Source organism: Corvus hawaiiensis, chromosome 12, assembly GCF_020740725.1.
Source record: "Corvus hawaiiensis isolate bCorHaw1 chromosome 12, bCorHaw1.pri.cur, whole genome shotgun sequence".
NCBI lineage: Eukaryota > Metazoa > Chordata > Aves > Passeriformes > Corvidae > Corvus > Corvus hawaiiensis.
The window spans coordinates 12,419,975-12,441,540 of NC_063224.1; the positions used below are offsets into that span (position 1 = coordinate 12,419,975).

At 39.8% G+C, this 21,566-nt stretch overlaps 1 long non-coding RNA gene across 5 annotated transcripts in view; it reads left to right on the forward strand.

The window, feature by feature from the left end:
- The window catches only part of LOC125332182, a 193,227-nt gene that overhangs the window by 158,887 nt on the left and 12,774 nt on the right, over window positions 1-21,566 (forward strand). For 3 of the 5 annotated variants that reach the window (XR_007206390.1, XR_007206388.1, XR_007206391.1), the window contains exon 4: window positions 16,645-16,804. The exons of 1 other annotated variant lie outside the window; for it this stretch is intronic. This is a non-coding gene — a long non-coding RNA (uncharacterized LOC125332182). Of the gene's footprint in view, window positions 1-16,644; window positions 16,805-16,962; window positions 17,744-21,566 lie in introns of those variants that run through there. One more of the 5 variants, XR_007206392.1, reaches the window with a different exon arrangement.

Sequence of the window (21,566 nt, forward strand, 5' to 3'; positions counted from 1 at the left end):
TTGTGTGGAAAGATAGTTTAAAACAATACAGGTACTGCTTCCACTGTACCTGGCACCCAAAGGTTTGGCTCTCCTGAGTGTGTTGGCCAGTGCAGGGAGCCCAGTGCACATCTCTGCCATAGCTGGGCTCCCAGAGTGGGGCAGAGTTTGCCCCCAGCAGCAAGTCTCTGACAGCTGCATGGCGTCCCATGTCCCTCTGGGTGCTGAGGGCAGCAGTGCCTTACCAGATTCCTCATATTGGTTCTGAGAGCTTCTAACAGCAGCAACCCAAAGCATTGTTGCTGGGAGTTTCATTCAGCACAAGTTGACTTGCTCCTACTCCCCTCAGAGATCTGTCTCTCTTCTGTGGTTATACCACAAGCTGTAAAAATGCAGATTTTTTCATTACTGGTAGTATTGAAGCTGCTGTGCTTCCCAGGAAGAACAAGTCAGGTATTTCCCATAATCTGCAGAGAGATCTCTTATAACTATGAGATTAATTTCATAAATGGGGCAAACAGAACAATTGAACTCAAAAGCTTGCTGTCAGGTGAAAGATACCTGGCAAATTATATTATCACTGTTATTTTATCCACCTAAGCTGAAGGAGCTGGAGCAACTTTTAACAAATCACCCAAGCATTTTTTTTTTTGTTCAAAAGGTCTTTCTTCATTCTAAAACTAGTAAAATTTGGCAGAAGAATTTCTGCTCTAATTTATAGGATTTCTAAATTTTTGAAGCTTATCCCATTTGTGCTGACCACATTCCCCAACAGGCTGAAGTTAAATGGTTGGCTCATGCATTTGAAAAATGTTTTGGCCCTTTTCATTTCTCAGATTTTGCCATATTTATCAAATGGGTGTACCAAATGAACCCAGTGAAACAGTACCTATTTGAGCAGGGATACCTGTGGTATCCATGCTCACTTTCAAATCTGTGATACTCCCATTAGAATCTCCTTTTACATGCTAGGAATCAGGCAATAAACTCTATATTGCATTTTCTATGTGGCAGCTGTCTTAACCTTACATGCAAATCCAGTGGGAAATAAATACTTTAATTAGAACCTGATTTATTACAAAGAAATCTGAAAACATTGTAAGGAATTTTTCAACTTATGCAATGTATATATGGTTTTGCAGTCCAAGCACAATTAAAGTCCAGACATAGTTTAAGAGGCTAGCATGAGAGAATCTGTTTTTGAGGGCTGTCTACTGATTTTACTGTTGTTTACAAGCTGAGAGCATGTGGTTAACAACAGTCTGACTTTGAATAACAGGGCACTGGACTTCTCACTAGGAGACATGTTCATCTATTGAAGCACTGAGGTGTAACGGTGCAGTGTTGCTGCTGATGTTGAGAAAGATCCAAGAGTGATCTGCTCCTTCAGCAACTTGTGTTTTCAGAGAGGCAAAAAGTACAGGTGCTGGACTAAAGCACAGCTGTTAATTTCTGTTCTCTTCTCATACACACACATATGTGTATGTATGTATATAAACATACATATAACTATACACACGTTTACACACACATGTATGATACTGTGAAGTGACAATCACATAACAGGTTTTTTTTGAAAGAGCACCTTAAAAGCACTTACTAATTTCAGGATGGGGTTTGAGGCAGAGCAGATGACCTAAGTGCATCCCATGCCAACATCTGGTGAAAACATTCATCTCTTTGGAAAGATGAATTGTTGAATTGTAGTTCTTTGCATGAGAACAAGATTAATTTGGAATATGCCCTCTCTGGAGATGATACCAGCCACCCAGATTTGTTATCCCAGGGAATTCACTGTCATTTGAAGCTATCAAACTATTTTCATTAGATAAATGCCTCCTTCTGCAGGATTACACATGCATTCATTTCCATCTCAGTTAAAGAATCTTTGCTTTGCCGTAGCTAATACTGTTGAGAAGTTGGATGTTTTTAAAGCTCTGCCTAATTGCTGCTAGTGGGACACTGGGCAGTTTTATGTGCCTACAACTGCCAGCTTGGCAAAGCTGTGTGTTTAGTGTATCTCATACCTACACTTGGTAGGGTTCAGGGACCAGGCATCCATAGGCTCAAATTCCCTGAGGAGCACATGTTGGTAGCTGTACTCAGAGGGCAGAAATAAATGCAGGGCTTCAGTTTCTTTTGTCCTGTCACACAGTTCATAATGTGTGAGCAAGGAGAATGATCCAATCTTTGTGATACAAGTGCTGTTGGGAGACAGGCAGCTCTGGATTTGCATGGTCTGATCCTGCTACTTAGGGACTTGATACACTGCATGTCAGTGGGAAAAGAAAGGGAAAAACAAGGAGCCCACATAGCTCCTGCTGTCTGGTAGCCAGCCTTCCTCCAAGGGATGCTGAACACCCTTGGGCCAAGGTGGGAAACAATCAGATTTTGCCATTTCAAATGCTCCAGCTACCGGACTGCAGCATGGACAGAGTCAGGAGCACCAGGTATTCTTGCAGCTGTGGTTGCAGAAGCTGTATTCACTCTATTCATAAGGTTGACTTTGTGAGAGAGAGAGGGGCTTTCAGACATGTCTTCTTCATGTCCCCCAGGGGCTTAGTGGCCTGTAGCTCAGGCACTCAAGTGTGCTCTGAGCACTCAAGTGTGTCAAAGCAGTCAGGCTCTTGGGGCAGTTTGAGAAGGCATCTGCTACTCAGCACCATTTCTCCTCAGAGATTTTTATGTTGGTTCTGGATGCTTGCATAGGAAAGGATGTTTGTCACAAGTTCTCTGCTACCTTGTATTGCGGTCTAGGCCACAAATGTCTCCTCTTTCTCCTCTGGTGCAGTACCAGTGGACCTGTACCATCCTTTTTAACACGGTAGCAGAGCATAGCTAAAGCAGAGACTGGGGCTGGGGGTGAAAAACCAACTCATATTTTATTATATGAAATATAGCATAGACAGTGCATTTTCCACATAATTTTCAGTCTCAGAAAGGCAATGCAAGAGCAGTGTGTGGAAACCCACAGGCTACTGCTATAGATGTTTCTCACTTTTGCCTTTCTCTGAGGAACTTGAAAACTCTGTCTTGCTATCATTAAAATACTGATATAATTGTCTTCTAATTTTCTTCTCAGCAATCCTGCTAAACAAATAAATAAACCAGAGGCATGAGATCTGCTGTTCTAACTTCTGTACCAGATGAACGCAGAAGACTCTCTCCATGCAATTTGGGAGGTTCGTGTATTTCTGTGATTGCACCCAACTTCCATAAAGCAGCAGGATTAGAGCTGCAGGACACACCACCACTCCTCATTGAAACTCCATTCAATATATCTGCTGCAGGTTAAGAACCTATCACTGCTCCCAAGGCTATTTGAAACACTCTGGCCACTGACCTCAGTAGTTACCACCCTCATTTCCCAATATGCCACAGATTTGTACTTACACTCTCTCTGGGAGCTGTTGAAGCTGCAGGGGGCTGGATGTGACATTGGCTCTGATCCCAGTGCCCTCACTCATGACCCCAATCAGCTTCGCTACAATTCTCATGATACCCACAGGGTTTCCAGATGGAAAGAGAAAAATAAATGTTATCAGCACAATCCAAATGGAAAGGGGTTATTTTTTTTCATAGACAATCTCTGATGCTGATACACAGGAGTTATTAATTCATCTTTTTGTATAAGAATGGTTTCATTTGTTAAAACAAGGGAAATATAACAGGCTTACTTTGAATTTCAGGTTCCTTTTTTTCCTTTTAAAATGGGAAATAATGCTAAAAGAAATTATCCTTTATTTTTAATGCATTTTCTATCCCTCATCAAATCTCACAGACAATGATATGGAAAGAATTGGTCTTTAAATCTGTGGCTAACTTGGACCTAATAATGAATACTAGTTGCAGCTACACTAAAATGAGAGTTGCATTTAGAATTGACTCCAAGTCGCAAGTCAAGTAATAACCAGCAATATTTCTCTCTGAAAACAGCTGAGACTATAGAGGCACCCTTTAAAAATGCAGGAAAAGACATTTCACAGTGGTTTTAACTACTTGCAATGTATTCTTGTGTACTGTAGAAATAAAACTCTGCAGAAATCAATTGGGCATATTCTGCATTTGCATTGGTGCTCATGAGTTCTCATCCCACCTTCAGGGTGTAAATGTGCCTGGATTTATTCTGTAATCTCCCATGACTAAAAGAAAGTTTTGAATAAGTCTATGAAAAACTATATGTTTGACTGCTTTCTCATTAAATGGAGGAGTAATTTTTAGAGCTTTTGAGGAATTTTGATTTCTACTTTTTTCCATCTCTAGAGATAGAAGAGAACAAAAGGAAAACATAATTATTTCTCATAATTCAATTTTTCTGTCTCTTTTGATAAGGAAATACTTATCACTGTAGTTTGAAATACTTATCACTGTAGTTTTGATATTATTTTAAAATAGGCATTTGAAGAAATAATATCATGTGATGTGTCACAGATGTGGCTTACCTGCAATGAATAGGTTTTTCCAGTGTCTTCATCTCATGGAAACTTAGAATAAAGTAATTAATGCACATCCAAAAAGTGATTTTACCCTATCTCTTTTTCCCTGTGAAAGACCTAAATATTGGGATATCAGATTAAAAGATGAACACTGCTTTATGTCAAACAGGTTGGGGAAAATAAAACCAATATCACCTCACATTGTTGCTAGGAATAAGTGAACAGAGTTGAACTTCACACCTGCATTCTGAAAAAGTGTTTGTGTCACGACAGGCTGAAATATTTAGCTAGTGATGTGTTGCACTGGTAGCCTCAACATTTGCATGCACCAGTCTGGTCCTTGGCAGGACAGATTTCCCATGGGCACAGGTCCCATCCCTGATGTGCTGGGTCTCATTTAAGGGCTTGATCAGGATGTCTTTCCTCCATACCAATTCAATATGTGCTGGGATTACCAAGAATGGCTTGAATTAGTAAAATCTGGGATAAACTGTTAATATAACTAACTACAATTTTTAATCAGCTGAGCTATCAGCAAGCATGTTTTACAAATATACTAGCAACACTTCCAGAAAAAAAATTGGCTTATGGGTTGCAATTAAAATATTTAATCTGTCATTGCACAAAAAGCAGTTGGCTGAGTGTAATATAATTATATTATAATCTCCAAACCAGGATGTAAGTAACTAATCAGTTCAAAACCTGATTTGGCTTCCCTATAAATTATGTAGTAGCAATTTCACTAACACCTTTCCAGACTCTTTTCTGTCTTAGCAAAAGTTGTGAATGCAATGAGAGATTTGCCTTTCAGGATCCTGAGGAGAGCAGGATCAGGTGAAGTTTTTGTTTCATTCACTGCTTTCAAAATTCCATTAGAGCTACTGAGTGTTGGGGCTGGGAAAGGAGCAGGGCTTCTGGATAGTCATTCAGTTTGTTCTGTTCAGCCTTGGTGGGATAAGCAAATAAGTTGGGCAGTAACTGGAGGAAAAAGCTGCTGTATCTCTTCCTTGGCAAAATCTTTCTTTGCAATTCATTACTTGTTATACAAGTCGGTTTGTGCCAGATCTTGAAGTTTTGGCTGTTTCTTCATTAAAATAATCTCTGCTAAGGAATCTTTCTTGATTGTAGGAATTTTCAGTGCAGTTTAGAGGTGCAACTATGCTATACTGAGTCAGAGCTGTTTGCCAGCTAGGCAGTTTACTGAGTAAATATTTAGTGCCAGAGTTCACACATAGCTGTGTACATGTGTGATTCATACATGCAAGTTCTTTTGTTGAGTAAGGTTAAGGTGTGAAAGTTTTCAGCATCAGGGCCTGAAATGAATGTTTCTGCCCTGCCGCTACTGCTCCAGCCCCAAACCAGTGAGCCAGAAATAAGCAACATGCTGAACTGTGGAAAACTCTCATCATCACCTCAATTTATTTAATAGGAACCAAATATTTCTACTGCCAGGTCCATGCTGAGGTTTTGATGACATGCATATGATCTACAATGGCCAGTAAAGTTAATCTCAGATCTATATTTTTAAAAGATATCCATGAGGATGGACTTCTGCACCTGCTGTCAACGTAAAGATGGCTTTCCCAGCTGCAGCTCACCTCACGGCATGCTCTTGAAATCCTTTCACTTTTAACATATCTGCCTAATAAAAATGCTTTCACTGACAGTGAAAAATGGAACCTATCAATGTGTTACCATCCAACATTTCCATCGCTACCGTCTAAACTTCGGAGAGCTGCTGCCCTCGGTGAGAGGCAATCGCGCTGTTACAGCCTGACAAGGGCATATTGAGATACTTGGGCATAGGTTGCACAAATGCTCTTATAATTTTATCTTTTAGAATGGGCCTTGCAGTGGAGATCATTAAAAAGTGCTGGCTAACAGGGCTCAGTCTGAGAGCTCAGAGAGTGAACAGAAATTATGAGTGACCCAAAAGTAAATGTGTGTGTGTGTTCCCATAAAGGGTAAAAGAAGCAACAAGTAAATCCACTACCAAAACCAAACAGATTTCAGTTCAGGCGGTGTTTCTAAAAGATGGAGAAAGGTAAATCGATCTCAGCCTCAGATATTGCAACTTCTAATAGCTCTGCCAGGGATGTCAGCAGTGCTTCTATCTGGCTGCATTACAGTTACCTGGTTCGTTTCAAACACTGCAAGCCGTGAACTATCCTAGCAAAAGCCTCAACAATTTCAATTAAACAATTTAAAAGTCCTAAGTCATAAAGAATAGACAAATAGTTTTCCTTGCAGTGTCCTGCTGTCTGGTCACTCCTGCAGAAAGAAAGAGTGCTCTTACAAAGGACACCTTTGGACACTTTTACAAGGAAGCACCCCAGGCTCCTTCATGGTTGTTCATTAGAGATTGAATGTGTTAAGGTGTCCCTAATGATACTTGCATGGAATTCTAGATGAAAACACTGGATATAGTCCCTAGGCACCAGCAGAAGCCCCAGTAAGACTAAGGTATCTTCTTGTCCCTCTCCCTCAAAAGGGATATTACTTTCTTCCAGTCTAAATTTCAAACATTCAATTTTGGGAAATCTTTTGAAGGAAAGATGCTTTTGTTTTAGTGAAGAATTAGACAGGGAGTAGGGAAGTCAGAACAGTGTTAAGTTTTGAGGACCTATCATTGATAGTGATCCTCTGAACTGCCAGTGGTTTGATTACATGCGTGGCATGCAGAAGATGCAAAGTCAAAATTTAGCAGTACAGAGAACGACAACTGGATCTCCAAATCCATGAACATTTTTTTAAATCACTAGTCTTGGCTGTTGCAGTATAGCCTGACTCTCCTTGTGCCCCAGGAATCAGAATTTCCATCCTTGGCCAGCAGCAGCTTAGATCCCTGGCCTTGCTGCACAGACCTGGTGATGGGGATTAGTGTGCATGGTCCCAACCACATGCCCCAGGATTCAAAAGCTCCATGGCTTGCAGCAGCTGGCCCCAGCACAAAGTAACCTCTGCTCTCACTGCATAGTCTAAAATATTATCCAGCCCACAGTAAGCTGTAATATAGCAGCGATATATTCAGAGCTGGCCTGGCCTTTTGAAATGCAAATTAACCGTCGAGTAATAACTAGGTGCTTCTGACCCTGAGAAAAGCCAAATGTTGAGCCTGTTTTTGCAAAGCTGAAGATGTGCTGTGTACATTACAGCACAGTTTAACAGCACACGCAGCCATCCAGCCCAGCCAGCACCAGCTCCCTGCTCCCTGTCCCGGTGCCACCAGGCTGTGCTTCCTTTCTCATGGCTCTCCTGCTTTGAAGTCGAGCTGCAGCATGTTCAGCTGTGCTCAGCAGGAGGGCCTAAGGTTTGAATATTCAGATTTTTATCTCTGTTTATAGAGTGGGCTTTTGAGATGTAGGAATTCTGTTACATTGCCCAGTGTATGGGGGAAGGGCTGCTGAGGTTGTTAATGGGTCCCGAGGAGCTCCATCCCTTACACAAACCACGGCAGGCCCCTTCTGCTCCTGCCAGACATTAATGGCCACATGGGCCTAGTGCATAATATCAGTACCTTTGACAGAGCTTTTAAATTGTGTCTCTGATTTTATTTCTGGTTGTTTCACACTGGCTGCATGCTGCAGCAGGCAATATTTAGTCTATTCTAGTCTTGCTTTAAAGTTGATTTTGATGCATTATTGCTTTCTGCAGTGGCTGACTCACACACACATGAAGTTTCCTTGGTTTCCATAAGGAAAAAAGTATGAAATTTGATAAAATAACATGGAAGTGATTGATTTTCTAAAGCCCCATGTGCTGCTTCAGTGTATGCAATACTCTCATGTAGATATGCACATAACAGCCCAATTAATGAGTGGATGCCCAGGAAGGGCAAGCAGAAGAGCATTTGCTCACTCTGTCCTTTCTTTCCAAATCCAGGCAAGCAGAGAAGCATTATGATATTCCTACCAAACAACTTGGGAAGAACATGTTTGTCTCACAAAGCAGGACTCTGGAAACTTCTGTTTTCTAGGCAGCTCCTGCACCACACCACGAGATGTACAGCCCTAGGTATGGTAGGATTGAGGCTGCTGCTTCTGATAGAAATGTGGTGTAGCTGCACTACAACAAAGTATGCTGGCTTAAAGGAATGAATCCCTGTCCTGTTTGTTTCATGGGGGACCCTTTCTCCCATTACAGAAAAATTGGCAGCTTCCAGTTGTGCAGAGCTGTGTGCACAGCCAGGGAAGGGGCAGGCTTGCCAGGGGTTTGTTGCCTGTCAACAGAGAATGGCACTTTGTGGAGTGTGGCTGGGGTGGACCTGTGACTCCTCTCTGCTGCCAGTCCTTATTACAGGCCATAATCCTCTCCAAAGTTATTCCTGCCCTTTGTCTTTCTCTTGTGGGCAGATGTTCCCTGTTCTTTATGAAGCATTGATAAATGAGTGAGTAGGAACAGAAATATTGAACTGGATGAGCTGTTTTAGCAGTGGGTAATTCTGTGGTCCATGCAGCATAATTAAAGGTCAACGTGCACCTTCCTACGTAAGGTCACTTTGTGTGTTTGAAGTTTTACCTTAAAGACTTTCCCTGCACAGGAGGAGGTGTTATAAATTAATGAACTGACCTACTCTACCTCTCGCTACACTCTGGAAAACCACTTTTTTCTGTAAATTGTGGGTACTACCCATTGGGAAGTGCTGCACAGGGCTGCATACAGTTACAGTGCTATATATGGAACAATTTAATAGGGTATATGCTGGTCTCTGTGCCTTTTTTTACCTTTTCTGGTTTATCCTATACAAAATAATTAAGCAGCCTAATGGAGAAGGCACAAGAGAAGTGCCATTTTCTGAACATTGCAGTGATGTAGCTCCAGTGTCTGGCAGAGGGACTCATATTGAGCCATATCAAGCACCTGCTATTAAAAGTAACACACTAAAGCAGGATTCCATCAATTTGCTGTTTGGGATTTTTAATATTCATAAAAGTATATTTCTTGAGGCAGCAGGGATAGCAATGAAAGGAAGGACAGCTAACATCCGCATCTTCTCCATGTGATTAGAGTATTTGCATCAAATACTTTATTATGAAGGCTGGAGAACAAGAAAAGCACATTCAGCATCATATGTTATGGCACAATCCCTCTCTGGTAGAGCAAACAATGGGACCATTATACAAGCTGACATATTTTTTGTTTCTAATATATTCTGCTTCTTTGTGTCTGTGTGTGCTTAAATAGCAGGCACAGATGTACTGTTTCCAAAGGTCTTTGACTTGTCATGAGAATACTGTCTTTACCAGTAAAATAAATTGATTACTAGTGACAATGTTAACTATTATACAAAGAACACAGCTCTGGTGGGCTTTGTTAGATTTTAAAGAAAAGGTGATTATTTCTTCTTTATGACAGTTTGAAAGGTTTGCCATGTGGATATGGAAAGATTTTGCTCATGAATATGCAGAGGAATGGCAACAGGCCGGGGAGCCAGATCTTCACATTGACCGTTGGCTGTGATTGAGATGGAAGAAGAAATAAAACTCAAGACAAACACAGAATGTACAAAACCAGCATGAGAGGTGGTTGTTAGAATATCCAAGTGTGAGGATATTGTGCAATATTGTAGTTGGGGTATAATATCAAATTGATGACATAGTTACAGGGAAAACAGTGCCAGTGGGATGATGCACAGGGCCAGGTTCACTGTAAGGCCACCAAATTCTTGAATATGGCTAGGGATTTTTACTTGATGCTGTGATCAAGTGTCCTCTGAGCAGTGACATCAGTAAACTGACCTATGACACAAGGCAGTATACCTTTTATATCAAGATGTGTTGCAATTTTTCTGGGAAGCATTCTAATTTGCTGGAGAAAAAACAAACAACAACTCATACAGGTACTGCAGTGTGCTATAGCAGAGAAATTAATGAAGGAACAGACTGAAAAACACAGCCACAAAATACCTACTTGTTATACTACAATGGCTTTTCAGAGATTTTTCCTTTTATCATGTGAAAAATTACAAAAGGCACATTTAGAGTAAGATTTTTACTAAAACCTTTACATTTGTGCAGGTTTTTGCACTAAAAACAGATTCAAAAAGTTCCCTTTCTACATGTTAAAATAATTTGGGATCTTTTCCAATCTAATTGAAGATGATACAAATATTTTGTGTAATGAGATTGGAAATTATCCATTTGCTCCCCCTAGAAAAGGCTATGAGTTCTCCCTTGATTGCCGTTCGGATCACGCTGCTAAACACCAATTTAGAACACAAATCAGGCTCCTTGTTGATTGCAGTTCAGTTCATGCTGCTAAATACCAGTTCTCTGATCAGCAAGATGCTGCTCTGTGGGCTGTGACCTGAGCCTCCCAAAGCCATGGATGCTCAATTTTTACATAGGTTGCACTACTAAAATTAGGTTTATCCTATCCAATCATAATTAAGGATACAGTTCTTACCTGATCCTACAGCAAACCTTCCCTTTTATATTCAAATGTTTTTTAGGTACTCATCTAGAATTAGTGACAACTGTGCATTCCTTGGGCACATGAAATCTGTCTTTCCTTTAAAACATTGACTCTTGGTCAAATATCTGTGACATCCTTAATGCATTTTATCTTCCTCCTGTTTAAAGACTTTCTCTTAGATTAATTCTTTTTCAGGTTACTGAATATTTTTTGATTTTCCTTACTGATCAAAATGCTAATGGTCTTCAGGTCAGAGTGAAAGAAAGAACAAGACTCCTAAAATCTAGACTGCGTGGCAACATCTTGCTGATAATGCATCTTTTTTCTGTTCTTGACTGTTAAATCCTTCTTGGTGTTGCATAGCCACTGTTACCCCATTTCACATCATTTGATTCCTGCCCCAGTGCTTTTTTTCCCTGCCTCCTGTCCTGTACAGCACCTCCAGCCCCAGCATGTCTGCAAACTGGAAGTAGCATTCTGTGTGAGTGCTCTGGTAACCCTCTTTATGGCAGACTGACTTCTGAAAACAAGCTCATCAGTGAATTCAGCCCCTGTTCCACCATGGGAGTCTCTAGGAGAGAGCATGAAATGTTCCTCTATTCGTTCTGTGATCGATGGTGAAATGTGGTGTAAGACAGAAGCTGCTGCTTGGGGTGGGTTTCTTCTTGTCAGGACTTTGTACATCTTCACACTTCCCATCCCCCACTTCCATATTGCTTCTAAAACTTCAAGTGAATTCTGTGGCATTTTTATGGGCCATAGAGCTACCTCGATATGTTTAGGAAGACTTGGCTTTTGTACTTCTTCCAGTTCTCTGCTTCATCATCCTGTTCTTATTGCACCTGTCCAGTCTTCCTTAGGTGTCCCTCAGCCTAGTTCTCTCTGATCTTCACACTTAAAGCAGCTAAAATCCATCCCATGCTCCTGCCTTATTCTTAATATGACTTCATGTCTGTGTCCATTCTGCCTCTGTTGACTAATATTGTCAAAAATGCAGAATATGTCATAAAGAACAGCATTTTAAAAGAAACAGGTGTCCAGACACAGCGAGGAAGTACAAAAACTATCTGATCCTTTTTTCAACATTTCTACACTACTGTTCTGATTAATAAACCTGCTTTACTCTGTTTGTTTTCAAATTGCTGAGAATTTACTATGCAGCATGTAAAAAAAAATTCTTACTGAAATCCTGTAGAGACTTGGACGGGACAGACCCTAAACTGAATGAAAGATGGAATATGATAATAAAGGAGACTGAATCCAAGTTTGCTTTTTCATAGCAATTTCTAATCAATCCTTATGTATCGTGTGGTCATATTTATAATGAAAATATTCTCATTAAATAAGAAAAAGCATGAAGTGTTCATTCAAAAGCATCTACCGGCTGCATATACTGTATTAATAGAAAGACTGATATACCTAATCAGGGGTTCACATTTCAAACCAGGAGGCCTAACAGCTTCTGAGATATAAGTAAATGAAAATTCATGATTCTGTATTGTGCCCAAGAGCCAACTTTACTGCTATTGCCATATAATTATTTATAGCTGCAAACTATCAAATGGAATTGCTTACCACCACCTTGCTGCATGTGGTAATTGATGTGAAGTGAGGCATTGCGTCCCCAGCTGACCCCAGCATCCTGAAAGTCAGATGGATTTTATCTAACTCAATTATGATTGATATTATCAAAATCCGTGAAGCACGACATGGTATAAGGGGCTTTCTAAGTGTATCTATTGATTGTTTCTCTGTGTCTCTGTGTGTGTGTGCATTTCTCAAGGCTGTGGCAATGGAGCTGTGTCTGGGGAAAAGAAGAGCAGTATTACTAACAGTTTCCATGTGTAAATATATATTTCTGAGGGCTTAACTTGCCCTCATTGCCTCATAGGGACTGCCAGAACTTGTACTACAAAACCCCGGGTTCACTGGCAAAGAATTTTGCTACAGTAAGAAAATTTGCCGGTATGGTTGGTGGAAGTGAAAAAATGTTCTGTGATCTGCTTAGCTGTGACTAGAACAGGACAGGAATTCCTGTGTGCCAGTTCTGGGCCATTCCTTCACTCCACTGGAGCACAGCAGTGGCTGTGCTCTGTGCAGGGAGCTAGCCCTACACACTGGCTCCTGCAGAGGTTTGCAAAAGCAGGCATAAGGCTGGAGCAATGAAATGAAGATTTCCCCCGGCAGTCTTACAGTTTCCAGCAATCTGGACTTCAGGGACTCCTGTTTTGATCTGCATCATTGTGTTTAATAATCTCTGATGGACATTTCTTGTCTTAATTCTCTCCAGTCACCTTCTGAACTCACAATTTTAACATCCAAATTTAGTGCAGACGTCTGTTTTGATAAAATAGAAAACATGTAAAGTAATATATATTTCTATATGCCTGCTGTTTTGTAATTTTCCAGATTGCTCCCTAAATGATGTAGTATTATGAGAAATGGTGACCATTTATTCCCAAATCACCTTTTCCATGTCAAGAAGCGTTCTTATAGCCTCCTCACAAAAGCTTCCTCAAGATTTCCTGTCCTAATCAGAGGAATCTTATCTAATTAATTTTTAAAAACCCTTTCCAATATGTTATTGTCACTATTATTTTCCTCTATGTTATTCTGTAATACCATGTTTGAGATCAAACGCTGAGAAATATTCATGAATCAGGGGTGCTTTGCATAAATAATGTTTTTTCCATTCCTCACCTAAGCATTGAGTTAATGTTTACTGTCCATAATTACTCTCCCACTCTGCTAAGTGATAATAAATTATTTAGGGTGGCATACTGTGTTTCTGGTTTGGGGTATTGTTTTCTTTTCCCTTCCCCCCACCTGTGCAATATTTGCTTTTGTCAGCATCTTGTCTCTTCAGCCATTTTATCACCAAGTTGCTCAGAGGTTCTTTGCCAAGCCTCAGTCAGTGTATGTTTTCACTGTCCTGGTAATGTTCTACTAGATATTAAATTGCCACCAGGATATGCACTCCTCCATTTTTCTAAGTCAGTTATGAATATGCTACAGCACAGGTCCCACTACAGAGTTCTATAGGAAGGTGCATACCCTTCACAATGAAAAATCAATTATTTAATCATCATTTAGTTACCAACATGTAGGATGGATGAATTTATATGCTGGAGAAGACGTTTCACTGCTCTGCCTGCCCTTTTTTTGATTTCGTTTTTAAGTTTTTTGGTGGCCCAGATTCAGCATAGCTCACTCAATAACAAATTTGGGCATTCAACAAGACATCTCCCTGGCCTGTTCTGGGGACTCATTTTGCAAAGGACATCTAAAGAGTCAATTCTTGCATCACTATGAAGTTGCAACAAATGAATGCCCAATGCCTGTGCAGCTGGAACAGGCTGGAAAGGTTGGAACAGGTTGTCCTCCAGGGATTTGTCAGCTGATGGGAATATCTATTAAGATGTTTTTTGTGAGGTTATAATGGGAAGTTTGGATGGCTTCTTAGGAAATAAGTTATAAAGCCAGGTATTGACATTTTAGAGCTTTTCATTCACTTAAGTAAAAGTTCTAGTTATTAGCAAAGTATACATTTACTTTCTTTACAGAGTTTCTATAGTGTTCTTTCTCTTTTTCACAGCTTCTTGGGACTTTCCCAGTACTGCACAAAGCAGCCATAGGGCTGACCTTACTGCCTTGCTCTTTGCCTAAGGACAAGGAAGTTAGTTTAGGAATGTTATCCTCTTCCCTGTAGGAATATAGTTAGGAGATTGCAATTGCATCCATACTCCAGCTATTGTGAGCTGTCAGACAGCCCCTTTGAGTCCTGAGTTACCTGTAGCTGTTACAGTATTAAAGGAAAGCTACATTTGCTCTTCCATCCTACCAGACCAGTCACACACCAGATCTCTTGAGCAGATGGGTCACGCCATCCTTTAACTAACACCTATGTGGGAAAATGAAAACCAGTTGAAGTGCACTGTAAGCAATGCCTCCTCTTTTTATAGCCATTAACTTTTAGTGAACCAAAGAAATAAGAGTCATTTTTAGAAGATTCAATATCCATTTCACAACAAGAAATTCACAGAGATGTGAAGTTTCTTGCTAGCTGTTCATTCTTAGAGAGATGTACATTTTCCCAATACATCTGGAAATGTGAAAGAATACCCACGAGAATACCTATAATGCATTACCCAAGACATGTTGACAGCATGCTTATTTTAAATTTCTCTCCTCAGAAAAGCAATATACCGCTAATTCTATTGCTACTGTTATTTAAACCCAAGTGGATAATATTTATTTGGGCTGTATCCTCAATATCTTCCAAATTTGCTTATCTACTCTATCAAAAGTTGTGCATTTTCCTTTTGCAACACTTATATCTTAATAAAAAAATCTCTTGTTCATTTTTGGTTTTTTGTTGTTTTTTTTAATCTTAAAGAATACTGCCTAACATAGGAAATGGATGAAGTTGGATTTCCTGACTTTGGTCATTCAAAGGAAACCAGTTTGCCTTGAGTGAGCCATCAAAGGCAAGGTGTTTATATCACACCTTAATTTTGGTTCTGAGTGTCAGCCAACAAGTAGGCACCTGGCCATGGGATTCTCCAGCACTTTAGCCTAGGTAACTTTCATGCTTCTACAGCATCTGACATGGAGTTCACCTGCTAGTGACTGACCCAGTGTTTAACAGTGATTCACCACTGGAAATAGTCTTTGAAATTCATAAATTCAAGGCAAGCCTGGTTTATGGGGACTGATAATCCTGTATTAGTTGCTGGAAGTTAATGAGGTCCTGTGTTTGAGTACAACCAGATTAAAATGAAAAACGAACCACATTACATTCTGTTTCGACAATTATTATCAGTTGGTTGTAATATAAATATGCAAATTTCTCAGCTTGAACTTTAACATCCTCTGTAGAGACCATTCATCTCTTTAAAGTATTAATTTAAGTTGTAAAAGGATCCATACATCATTGCATGTCATTTTGAAAACAAATATTAATCAATTTTACACTCTGAATTGCCACTGTGCAAGTGTAATGTCCATTATTTTGGAGCAAGTCAGTGGCAAGAAATTTACATATTCATTCTTGGCTTAAGAAATCATATGATAATACGAGTACAACACAAGAAATTCAAAAGACTTAAGACCTTATCATCATCTATTCAATGGCAAAAAGCCTGCCTTTGCATTCTCAATGCATTGGTATGCAGATTAGGAATATGTTTCTCATTCCTATCAGTATAACCTTGAAAGCTGGTGACAGCTGAAGTGTAGTCATAAGTTTTCTCTTCCAACAGAAAAAACAGAAAGAAAAAGAGGCAACAAAATGAGTGTAAAGGATACAGCAATTTCAAGTTTTATGATAAGCTTTTTGATAGTGTATCTGACTACTTAGACGGTACTATGTGGGTATGTAGCTTGAAAGTGTGTTATGTCTAGATTTAGCTAGAATTTTAATTGCAGGTACATCTCTGCTACTAAACTAAAGTTGATATTTCTGATATGAGAGTTAAACCTGTCTTTTGTTAGCTTACACTATAGGAAATAGTTGAAGATGTCTGCATGTTAAATATTGTCAAGGACACCAATTTTTATACCAGCTGTCTCCCAAAGAAAGGAGGCAGTTTCCAGTTGGAAGGCAAGCAGTGCCAGGCAAACACTGTGCTGGAAGCCTTGTCCTACTGAAACAGACAGGCAGCAAAGTCTGCAATCCAGGTAGCTTGCCTATTGTGGGAATCATAGCTACTGAATTCTTGTTTTACAGTCAGAATTGAAACAGGCAAGGGCAGAGGATAGGTTAAATGAAGCTTTAAGTGTAAGTCCTCACTCAGCAGTGGCTGCTCTTTCTCAGGTTCGAGTGTGTCAGTGATGAAGGTGAATCCCAGCTAATGCCAACAAGAATGCTGCTTCCACTTGAGAAAAGCAAATTGCTCTTCTGGATAGAACTGGAGACTCCAAAATGCCATTCCTGAGCTCCAAGATGACAGGTGGAGAAAAGAACAGCAGTGCAGGTATCCCCCTTATAGCTACCTCATCTTTGTTAATTATGCAAAACCAGATTCTGAGATAATTGGCCTGGCAGAAGTTATACATAAGCTCCCTCTAGTGGATTATTAAGCAGGAATTTATAAAAGCACATCTTTTCTCTGACCATTTTCTGTCACTCCAGGTGCACATGAGGCTACCATAGGCACCATGCTGTTTCATGGGGCGAGCTGTTGTTGTCTGTCCCTGCTTGCTGCCTCAGGAAATTCTGCGAAAAAATTCTGCCCATAAACCTGCAGTTATAACACGAGACAACTGCAGCACTTTTGGCTGGGCTTGCTATTCTTCACTCCTTGGCAGGGTCAGTTTGATTGCTGCTTCAGAATACTGATGTTTCTTAATCATCTGCCTTTGTTTTCTGGTTAAGTGAATGGGTGAATACTTTGCCACACGTCGTCTGTCAATCCAACACAGTGGGAAAGGACAGTTGAAGCAATACACACTCTCTCCGATTCATAAATTTGTCATTATAGCATAATCAGGTCATTTGCACTTGCCCTGGTCTTGCACAGGCTAATTCTATATTCCTGAAAAAAGTACACTTGGTTACATTGCTCTGCCTCTTTGTCCCCCTGGGCGTTTATTCAGACCAAACCTGCAAAGGCAATATGCAAGACACTCGTGTTCCTTGTTTGCACAGTTCATGCAGGTCAGAGGAAAATCATAAAGAGGACACGTGCAGTGGCCAGATTAAAATGCAACAGTGCATCAGATATGTCAACTGGATTTAGGATTATAACAGACATGTAAGCAATTAGGGTATTTGCTAGTTCAAAATACTCACATGAATGAACCCACATTATCTTCTGAAAAGCATAATAATATGTAATTGCAGTAACAATTCCTCTTCCATTATGTCCTAGACATCAACATTCTATAATATCCTGCACAATCGATTGCAGGCAAGCCCTCAGTAAGAGAAATACTCCCAGATGTGGTAATGTCCCAACACTGTGGCTGCTACCTAATATTAAAGAATTACAGTAGAAATGTTTCAATAAGAAAGTAGAAGCATTTCAGTTTTTATGTGGCATAGATTGCCACAGACACTGCCAAGCAGCTTTATAGAGTTCTAAATCTTCATTCAATGCCCCTTTACATCATTTGAATGAAGATTTAAGCCTCAATAAAACTTTCTGAGTGCTTGTGGCCATCTTTGCTGTATAGTAATCAAAGTGGGGTACAAGCAGACGAAAGCACTGTAGTGCTCCTAATGATCAACACTATATCTAGTCACATTTTCCTTTGTAAGATGAGTTGTCTTAAAGGCTGTTTTCATGGATGGCACAGCAGTACACATAGAAACAGGCATTTATATCCAGCTTTTATGCAATCCTTTAAAAGATTGCTTTGGGGGTTGTGGGGATTTTTGTTGCTTCTTTTCCCCCCATATAATGCTTATTTCCTCTATAGCTATTTTTAACTAATTTATTATATGGAAGGTATTTGGGAAAAAATAACAGGAAGTAAATGAAAGCTAATATTTAAAGGGTAACTTTCCACAACATTACAGCTGCATTTCCTTGTTTACTTATCAATCTCCAACTGTAATTAAGATATTGCAGGGCAATGAGTTGTGGCATTGAATTAGAAGCCCAAATGAAAATAAGCTTCTAGTTAAGATATTAGCTGGGAAATTCAACACATGCTGGTTCATTTCAAACACAAGTTATGACTGAGTGGAATTTGAAAGAAACTTTACTGTGAGAATCTGCTCTTGAAAGAGTACATGGTTTGTTTCAAAAATAAGGACACTCATTCAGGAAGAACTTTGAAAAAGAAATAGTCAGTCAGTTAATTGTGGAGAGGATTTGGTGTTTGGATCCTCCTGCAGAGGAAGGTGTAGGATCATTGTGAGGATCTGAGCATCCACAAACTTCCACAAACGGAAAGTAAAGTACAACTTCCCTCTTGAAGTTAAGACTCCAACCACAAGGTGTTTTATTTTTCATTATGTTTTACTTTACTTCAGGGTTTTCTGTTAATGATTAAAGTCTCTGAAACTGCTCCCCTTAAGCAGTTACCTTCAAAGAGGGATCTGTCTGGACCCATATAGCTCTGTATTAGAAATCTGGTGTAGAACTGTCTCAGTTACGTGCTTTCCCTGTTACTTTGGCAACATCATTCTTCCTATTGAAAAATAGTGAAATGCAAATCTTTATTGGTAGGTCTACTAAGAACATTATGTGGCAACTACTGTCTGTGAATTATACAATGGTTTCTGTGTAATCCTTAAAAGACACAAAATAAAAAATATGAGGAGTATATCTTAAGAGTAACTGAAGCTGGCAGCAATCTGCAAAAGCAGTAGTACCAGTGTGAAAATCAAGCTCTGATTGTTTCCCCTCATTTTTTAATGGGAATTTTAAAGAAGACAAAATGTGGAAGTTGCTCAGCCCATCTCCTCTTGGGAGCCAGGCTGTTTCTGGTTTTGAAAAAGACAGGAGCTGACCTGCAAAGGGAATGCACCGGTTACCAAGGCACTCAAAAATGGGCCGCTCACATGCTCGTGAGGGAGCTCTTCCAGGTTTTGTAAAAAGATTGCAGGTTTTACTAAATCAAATGGAGACAAGCTGATTCTTTGGCTTTGTCTTGGGGAAAATTGTCTCATTTCCAGTTCCTTTGTCAAGAGATGAAAAACTGGAGGCACTCCATAGAAGAGAGACCCTCCTCAGAGCACCAGGGTGGGTGCTCCCCTTGGACAAGAAGGGCCAGCAGTAGCCCATCCTTCCCCTTGCTGATTTTTGGCTCAAAAGGTTAACACATTGACCTTAAGTCAAACTTACTGTTTCAAGTTAAATTAACTATAGTTTTCAGCACATAAAATATGCAGGATCGAACTGTAAGGGCAAATGAAGGCCTTGTTCTCCAAAACACCATTGCCTTACCAAAATTTGCAGAGTTATCTCAACTTTGACCACCAGAAAACCAGGCCTGAGGGCTCAGGCTAGAGATTTGCAGCTGAAGGATCAGAGTAAAACTCAGAAAAAAAAGTATATTTCCCTTTTGGGTTCAAAATGAGAACTGAGTTTAACATAATTTCCAAATGATTGATCCCAAGCAGTAGGTTAGGAGGGGGATGTTTTGAGCAATACTGTCCCTTCCTTTCCCTTGTATTTCTTTGTAAATAACATATTACCTATATTAAGGTAAACTGAATCTGTTAGACAATTACCTAAGGGGATTGTGAAACTGGGGTCTACATTATAAAGCAAGTGAAGTTATGACAGCTGTGACCCCAGAGGAATCAAGGCTGAATAAAGACTGTCTCCATTGCAGACAAATGATGATAAAGTGATCCTTTTAGCCAGCAGTCAATGGAACCTGACAAGGCCAAACCTCCAACTAATGAACAGCCCAACCTTTGCTACCACGGAGATGTACTGAAAGTTTAATCTCAATAAGCATCAAAATACATTTGGCCAAACATTTTTAACAAAAGAGTGGCACATATCATTAAATGGCCATGAAGTTAGACGAGTGAGGAGGAAAATAGGAGCATGGGGGTGTGTATTCTTACTGTATCACAGGTGCACAAAATTGCCTTGATAGAACAATATCTTATTTTTCTTCTAAAATTGAATTTCAGATGGTACCTACGTCACACAGACCTAATAATACAGAAAGCAATTGTCTCAATGATTCCTATTAAATCTGTGCATTTCCAGATCCTTATAGAGTAATGTCAGTTACAGAACAATGTCAGGCTGACGGACGCAGCACAGCGTTAAAGAAAAAAAATCATGCACACAATAGGCCAGCTGCACATTAATAAATATGTAATGTTTGATTAAAAATATGGATCGTATTTTTCCCCCCAATTGCTGACTACCCCTAAGGCAGAAGATGTGATCTGGCTTCCACTGATGGGTTTATTTCTTGCTTGCTTTGAAAATACAAACTAAAATGTTTTCCTGTCCCAGCTGTTTCCCATTGTTCATGTTTATCAGCTCAAAGGGTGAACAGAGGAATAAAAAATACGCTCGCATTTCAAATGTGCCAGTCAGTCAATCTATTGTTAAAAGAAGAAAGCCTAATTGTCTGTGCTGGCAAACTTCTTTTTGGTGAATGTCCAGTTTTTAAGAAAAGCTATTCAGCTGTGCCATTTGTTTAATACATGCATAAAAAAGCACATAAAATCACAAGTTTTCTGTGGGATGGGATGGGGGGTGGGGAAAATCACATTTCTAAGTTATATCCTTGAAACATTCAAGTGGTAACCTAAGTAGTAGTCCATGGATTAGTTTTCTGTTATTTATTGATCTGAATTAGTGGCTAGAAGGAATTTTCATGGAATAAGAGCTAATGCCCTAAAATTGAAATTGGCCTCCCTCTCCAAATCTTACATTTTACTTCTTTAAGAAGCAGAACTTCTTCCAGATTTCTTCACCAATGCAGTGGTGAAAGTCTTTTCCAGTTATATTCACAAGAGTTTTATGTTTTAATTTCAGCTACTACTATTCTTCATTTCTTCAGTCCTTCATACTAACACAAAGTGGGAATCTGGATGGGGAGAGAGCAGGAACTACTTTTCTGAATAGGAGAATCTTCTGTTCTTCTCCAACTCTTGTGATAATTAGGCAGCTCTATCCCGTCTTTGACTTGCTCTCCCAGCTTGTGCTGCCAGTGCTGCTCTTCCAGCTTTCAAACCAAGCCCAGTTAATCAGAACTGACACTCATTTTATGCCATGCAAATGAGCAAGTATTTAACTCACAGACTACTATATT